We start from the raw sequence: 8448 nt of genomic DNA, 5'->3' as shown, positions 1-8448 counted from the left end.
TGCCTCCGAGAAAGATTTTCTGACGAAAAGTGGTTTTGTAAGTGATGGAAGTGCAAAGGCAAAGGACGCTGAAGACTTTGCAAGTACGTTTACACAACTTAACATAAGAATTGCTTGGACAATGTACAATTTTGGACTGGACTTAAGTAAAACATGGTTGCGCACTATTGTGTTAAAGAAGTTGTTCTCAACCTTTTTTCAGTGATGTACCCCCTGTGAACATTTTTTTTAATTCAAGTATCCCCTAATCAGAGCAAAGCATTTTTGGTTGAAAAAAAGAGATCAAGAAGAAAAACAAAGCACTATGTCATCAATTTGTTATTTATTCAATTGTATAGCAGTGCAAAATAATGCACATTTGTAGTGGTCTTTCTTGAACTATTTGGAAAAAAAGATATCAAAATAATCAAAAATTTCTTTAAAAATAAACAATTATGAATAAAGATTTCTACACATAGAAGTAATCCTCAACTTAAAGTGCCCTCTTTGGGGATTGTAATAGAGATCCATCTGGATTCCTGAACTTATTTCTTAACACTTCTTCACAAAAAAATAAATCCTTAACATCAATATTTATGGAACATGTCCACAAAAAATCTAGCTGTCAACACTGAATATTGCATTGTTGCATTTCTTTTCTCAGTTTATGAACCTACATTCATATTTTGTTGAAGTATTATTCTATAAATATATGTATAATGGATTTTTGAATTGTTGCTATTTTTAGAATATTTAAAAAAAATCTCACGTACCCCTTGGCATACCTTCAAGTACCCCCAGGGGTATGCGTACCCCCATTTGAGAACCACTGTGTTAAAGGACACAACTTTTAAAGGCCTTGAATCAATACGCTCAAAGTTCACATGAACAAAAATTTTAGGACAATTTTAGTAAATGTAAGATTCTCCAAAAAGGAGACAGAATACATTTAAAGTATTTTTTATAAAAGCACAATCCCCAAACACTTAGGGCCTAATCCACTAATATGCCAAATAACATGCGCTCAATAGCATGTGCAAACTATAAAATTGTATGTAATATTAGTAGGCATGCTGAGGGTGATATACTAATAAAAAGTGCAAAAGTGGGGCAGCACGCCCTGTTTAAATGAGAATTGTGTGTGTCACCATGGAGACAGTCATTTCCTGCACATCTGGGCATCATGCTCCAAAATGTGGTGCATTGCTATGTTGTTGACATGCAGCACACAAACATATTCTGTGCCACCTTTTATAGGCAATATAGAAGCGCAATCTAGACATCAGAACCTATTTGTAGCACGCCGAAGGTGCATTATGTGAGACCGCACTGTTTTTGAAACAACACCGGCAATAAATGGTGCACTGGAATGACCCAAATGCAAGTAAAACAACATTAAATTGGCAGCAGACACACTTGTTTTGGCAACGCTGGATAGACAATACATCTAATACGAACCCCGTTTCCATATGAGTTAGGACATTTTTTTAGATGTAAATATAAACGGAATACTATGATTTGCAAATAATTTTCAACCCATATTCAATTGAATGCACTACAAAGACAACATGTTTGATGTTCAAACTGATAAACATTTTTTTTTTGCAAATAATCATTAACTTTAGAATTTGATGCCAGTAACACGTGACAAAGAACTCATTCACAAACAAGGATGGGGCGAGGGTCACCACTTTGTCAACAAATGCGTGAGAAAATTGTTGAACAGTTTAAGAAAAACCTTTCTCAACCTGCCATTGCAAAGAATTTTGGGATTTCACCATCTACGGTCCGTAATATCATCAAAGGGTTCAGAGAATCTGGAGAAATCACTGCACGTAAGCAGCTAAGCCCGTAACCTTCGATCACTCAGGCTGTACTGCATCAACAAGCGACATCAGTGTGTAAAAGATATCACCACACGGGCTCAGGAACACATCAGAAACCCACTGTCAGTAACTACAGTTGGTCGCTACATCTGTAAGTGCAAGTTAAAACTCTCCTATGCAAGGCGAAAACCGTTAATCAACAACGCCCAGAAACACCGTCGGCTTCGCTGGGCCTGAACTCATCTAAAATGGACTGATACAAAGTGGAAAAGTGTTCTGTGGTCTGACGAATCCACATTTCAAATTGTTTTTGGAAACAGTGGGCATCGTGTCCTCCGGACCAAAGAGGAAAAGAACCATCCGGATTGTTATAGGCGCAAAGTTGAAAAGCCAGCATCTGTGATGGTATGGGGGTGTATTAGTGCCCAAGACATGGGTAACTTACACATCTGTGAAGGCAACATTAATGCTGAAAGGTCCATACAGGTTTTGGAGCAACATATGTTGTCATCCAAGCAACGTTACCATGGACACCCCTGCTTATTTCATCAAGACAATGCCTAGCCACGTGTTACATCAACGTGGCTTCGTAGTAAAAGAGTGCGGGTACTAGACTGGCCTGCCTGTAGTCCAGACCTGTCTCACATTGAAAATGTGTGGCGCATTATGAAGCCTAAAATACCACAACGGAGACCCCCGGATTGTTGAACAAAACTCAAGCTGTACATCAAGCAACAATGGAAAAGAATTCCACCTTAAAAAGCTTAAAAAATGTGTCTCCTCAGTTCCCAAACGTTTACTGAGTGTTGTTAAAAGAAAAGGTGATGTAACACAGTGGTGAGCATGCCCTTTCCCAACTACTTTGGCACGTGTTGCAGCAATGAAATTGTAAGTTAATTATTATTTGTAAAAAGAAAATAAAGTTTATGAGTTTGAACATCAAATATCTTGTCTTTGTAGTGCATTCAATTGAATATGGGTTGAAAAGAATTTGCAAATCATTGTATTCCGTTTATATTTACATCTAACACAATTTCCCAACTCATATGGGTTTGTATTATTTTTGATAGAAATGTACTTCATGTCAACACGATCCTCTCCATCGTCTGTCACTGCATGTATGTATGTATGTACAGTGCCTTCAAAGCCTACTCAGTGACCTATGGGTTATAGTGTCTGCCCTGAGATCGGTAGGTTGTGAGTTCAAACACCAGCCGAGTCATACCAAAGACTATAAAAATGGGACCCATTAGCTTCCTGCTTGACTCTAAAAATCAAAGGTTGGAATTGGGGGTTAAATCACCAAAACAATTATTCCTGGGCGCGGCCATCGCTGCTGCACCACTGCTGCCCGCTGGGTCAAATGCAGAGGACAAAATTAATCTAACCCAGTGTGTGTGTGACAATCTTTGGTACTTTAACATTAACTTAATAAAGATGGACAACAGTGCCCGCAAAACAGTTTTAGTCTTCATAAATCACATTGTGATCGACAAATGATTGTATTATCATCTCCTCCTCCTACTATTGCGGATGTTCGGATAATCTGCATATATTCTGCATATACTATACATGAAAACAGGCATGCTAAATGGACTACTATACTATACTGTTTTGCCCATTTAAGAGATGCAATCCTCTGTGCACAAACTATGCTGATGAGCTTTGTGTGGGGTATCAAATGTGCACGAGTTTTAACAACACACAAATCTTAAATGGATCAGGCCATATGTTTATAATATTTTGAGAACTAATTTAAAATCTGTTAACTATTCCAATGTGTAATGTGCCATACATACAGTGGGGCAAAAAAGTATTTAGTCAGCCAACGATTGTGCAAGTTCTCCCACTTAAAATGATGACAGAGGTCTGTAATTTTCATCATAGGTACACTTCAACTGTGAGAGACAGAATGGGGAAAAAAATCCAGGAATTCACACTGTAGGGATATTAAAACATTTATTTGTAAATTATGGTAGAAAATAAGTATTTGGTCAACCATTCAAAGCTCTCACTGATGGAATGAAGTTGTGGCTCAAAATCTCACGATACATGGCCCCATTCATTCTTTCCTTAACACGGATCAATCGTCCTGTCCCTTTATCAGAAAAACAGCCGCAAAGCATGATGTTTCCACCCCCATGCTTCACAGTAGGCGTGGTGTTCTTGGGATGCAACTCAGTATTCTTCTTCCTCCAAACACGAAGAGTTGAGTTTATACCAAAATGGATACATGGATGATACAGCAGAGGATTGGGAGAATGTCATCTGGTCAGATGAAACTAAAATAGAACTTTTTGGTGTAAACTCAACTCGTCGTGTTTGGAGGAAGAAGAATACTGAGTTGCATCCCAAGAACACCATACCTACTGTGAAGCATGGGGGTGGAAACATCATGCTTTGGGTTTGTTTTTCTGCTAAGGGGACAGGACGATAGAGCTGTTTTAAGGAAAGAATGAATGGGGCCATGTATCGTGAGATTTTGAGCCGAAAACTCCTTTTATCAGTGAGAGCTTTGAATGGTTGACCAAATACTTATTTTCCACCATAATTTATAAATAAATTCTTTAAAACAATGTTAATTCCTGGACTTTTTCCCCCATTCTGTCTCTCACAGTTGAAGTGTACCTATGATGAAAATTACAGACTTCTGGCATCATTTTAAGTGGGAGAACTTGCACAATCGGTGACTGACTATATACTTTTTTGCCCCACTGTAAATTCACGCTGGGCCATGTCAATAACACTAAAAACACATATAAATACAACAATTAAACAACAGAATACCATTAGTCAGTTTAGTTTTTTACTAATTTACTATGATGTGTGATTTCAGTTACCAATCTGGACTTTCTTGTTAAACTTCAAGAAGCAGTATCAGAAGAACAAGACACGGCCCTCTTTGAATGTGTCCTTACCAAGCCACTGCCCAAGATCACCTGGATGGGCAATGGCAATGTTCTTGAGGATGGTGAAAAATACAAAATCAGCGTTTCCGACAGCAAAATGATCCACAGGTTGTTGATCAAAGACTGCACCGGGGAAGACAAAGGTCTCTACTCAGCTGTGGCTGGCAGTGCATCCTGCAAGGCTGCCTTAGATGTGGAAGGTAACGGCATCAATATTTGAATGTGATCAGTTCATTCTCCAGAAATAACAAGAAATGTGAGTGTTGATGCTTGTGTCTTTAGCTGACCTTGAAGCGGTGGGCAAGAAGAAAACTGATGGGGCAGGTATAGACCTTGAGCAAGTGGTCAGACAGCAGCAAATCAAAAATCGAGAGGAAATGGAGAAACTTTTGGAAGCTGTCAAAGCAAAACATGATGCAGGAGAACTGACGGAGCAGAAAACATTGTCCACTTATGGAAAAGATGGAGAGCTCATTTCTTTGACTGGACCTGTCAAATTCAGCGGGAGTGACAAAGACCTGCATGATGCAAACATGAATGACAATTATCTCAAGTCAATGCTCAATGCATTCAGTGTCACTGGTAAGTACAATTTTATATTATGTACATGGCTGTCGTATAGGGGGGAAAGGTAATGAAAATTGCTAGGGCCCACATATACTATATTGCCGAAAGTATTTGGCCACCCATCCAAATGATGAGAATCAGGTGTCTTGATTTCTTGGCCCGGTGTATCAAATCAAGCATGTAGGCACAAAAACTGTTTCTGCAAACATTTGTGAAAGAATGGTCCGCTCTCAGTGATTTCCAGCGTGGAACTGTCATAGGATGCCACCTGTGAAACAAATCCAGTCGTGAAGTTTCCTCGCTCCTAAATATTCTAAAGTAAACTTTATTATAAGAAAAGTGAAGACTTTGGGAAAAACAGCAAGTCAGCCACCAAGTGGTAGGCTACGTAAACTGACAAAGAGAGGTCAGCGGATGCTGAAGCACATAGTGTAAAGACTTCCTGCACAGTCAGTTGCTACAGAGCTCCAAACTTCATGTGACCTTCCAATTAGCCCACGTACAGTACGCAGAGAGCTTCATGGAATGGGTTTCCATGGTTGTGCATCTGCATCTAAGCCATACATCACCAAGTCCAATGCAAAGCGTTGGATGCAGTGGTATAAAGCACGTCGCCACTGGACCCTAGAGCAGTGGAGACACGTTTTCTGGACTGATGAATCACACTTTTCCGTCTGGCAATCTGATGGACCAGTCTGGGTTTGTAGGTTGCCAGGAGAACGCTACATTTCGAACTGCATTGTGCCGAGTGTGAAATTTGGTGTAGGATGAATTATGGTGTGGGGTTGTTTTTCCAGGAGTTGGGCTTGGCCCCTTAGTTCCAGTGAAATGAACTTTTAATGCCCCAGGATACCAAAACATTTTAAACAATTCCATGGAACGGCACTTCAACTTCATATGTGAGTAAAGGCAGGTGGCCAAAAATGTTTGGCAATATAGTGTATAAATAACCCCAGCTGCCTCTATGACAAAATTATTATGCATAAACGGAACTAATGTATACTCATACTACGGAATCTGAATTAAAACAAAGACACAAGTCATACAATATTCTAATTTTAATGATTGCAAAACCCCCTTGGCCCCATTCTTAAAAAATGGTTTGTTCCAGACGAATGTTCCCTCTAAGGTCCAATTGAAACCCTAAACAAAATAAACACATATCACATTATTTTATACCATTTTCAGCAAGTTGTCACAACAGATAAAACAATGACAACGTTAGCCATTTTAAGGAGGAAAGCAGGTGGACAGAGTATAACTGATTACTGACGGACGTAACCACACTAAAACAACATCAACAACAAAACTATTATCGAGCAAAACTGATCACTTTTTGCCTTAATGATACCGAAACGAAATATTTTGTATCTTTCATTTATGACAAAAGACACACACTCTGGACTTGGAGAAGGAATTTGACCGTGTCCCTCGAGAAGTCCAGTGGGGAGTGCTCAGAGAGTATGAGGTATCAGACTGTCTTATTGTGGCGGTCCGCTCTCTGTATGATCAGTGTCAGAGCTTGGTCCGCATTGCCGGCAGTAAGTCGGACAAGTTTCCAGAGAGGGTTGGACTCTGCCAAGCCTGCCCTTTTTCACCGATTCTGTTCATAAGTTTTATAGACAGAATATTTAGGCGCAGTCAAGGCATTGAGGTGATCCGGTTTGGTGGCTGCAGGATAAGGTATCTGCTTTTTGCTGATGATGTGGTCCTGATGGCTTCATCTGACCAGGATTTTCTGCTCTCACTGGATTGGTTCGCAGCAGAGTGTGAAGCGACTGGGATAAGAATCAGTACCTCCAATTCCGAGTCCATGGTTCTCGCCCGGAAAAGGGTGGAATGCCATCTCTGGGTTGGGGAGGAGATCTCGCCCCAAGTGGAGGAGTTCAAGTACCTCAAAGTCTTTTTCAGGAGTGAGGGAATATTGGATCGTGAGATCGACAGGTGGATCGGTGCGGTGTCTTCAGTAATGCAAACACTGTATCGATCCGTTGTGGTGAAGAAGGAGCTGAGCCGGAAGGCAAAGCTCTCAATTTACCGGTCGATCTACGTTTCCATCCTCACCTATGTTCATGAGCTTTGGATTATGATCGAAAGGAGAAGATCACGGGTACAAGCGGCGGAAATTAGTTTCCTCCACCGGGTGGCGGGGCTCTTCCTTAGAGATAGGGTGAGAAGCTTTGTGGGTCCGGGTGGACCCCAAAGAAAAGCCGCTGCTCCTCCACATCGAGAGGAGCCAGATGAGGTGGTTCGGGCATCTGGTCAGGATGCCACCCATACGCCTTCCTCGGGAGGTGTTTAGAGCATGTCCGACAGGTAGGAGGCCACGGAGAAGACCCGGGACACATTGGGAAGACTATGTTTCCCGGCTGGCCTGAGAACGCCTCGGGATCCCCCGGGAAGAGCAGGACAAAGTGGCTGTGGAGAGGAAAGTCTGGGCTTCCGACCTGACCTCTGATAAGCGGAAGTAGATGGATGGATAGATGGATGGACGGACACACACACTTGGCTCAGGCAATGAAGCGTTCACAGCCACAAAAACAGTTGGCCAACTCCAACTTCTTCCCATGGTTTTTTCCTCATTGAAATTAAGTGAGAGCGAGCAAACCCCAGGAGCATTAGGATGCCCCCCAAAAAGCACAAGTTCAGACACTGAAAAATTATAAAAGAACGCCAGGACATTAGAACCTTTTTTTAAGACTGGTGAGAAAATAAAACTAGTTACGGTGGTTAAAACAATTAGCCTACTTGTTCATTTATTCAATGTCTGTAACATTGCCTTTGATGGGGCGCAGGCTGGACTCTGGAGCCTTCATTAGCTGTCATCTGGCCGCGCTACACTCTGGACAAGTTGGCAGTTCATTAAAAGAAAGTTTTCACTTCATAAAAAAAGAAGTCCCCACTTCGTTGTAGAGCAACGGTGTGATTGTGTGTGTAACACAGTGATGTAGACACTGGTTGGCTGTTTTGGTTTACAGTTTACATTGACTTTTGGTTTTAAAAACATTGTTGTCTGGGAAACTGAAAGTTTCCCCCGAAGGTTATGGTGCTAAGAAGCCCATTTAGATTTAGTCCAAGAATAGGCTAGTTTTGCATCAGTTAGTTCTGCATCAGTTTTTCCATAAAACATAGCATTTACTGCTTGCAATATATACAATGGAAAAATA

General features: G+C 40.9%; 1 pseudogene; it reads left to right on the top strand.

Annotated features, from left to right (window-relative positions):
• The window catches only part of LOC133554013 (immunoglobulin-like and fibronectin type III domain-containing protein 1), a 44024-nt pseudogene that overhangs the window by 5502 nt on the left and 30074 nt on the right, over nt 1-8448 (top strand).

Source organism: Nerophis ophidion, linkage group LG06 (genome assembly GCF_033978795.1).
Source record: "Nerophis ophidion isolate RoL-2023_Sa linkage group LG06, RoL_Noph_v1.0, whole genome shotgun sequence".
NCBI classification, from domain to species: Eukaryota; Metazoa; Chordata; class Actinopteri; order Syngnathiformes; family Syngnathidae; genus Nerophis; species Nerophis ophidion.
This window is presented reverse-complemented; position numbering and strand designations above follow the sequence as displayed.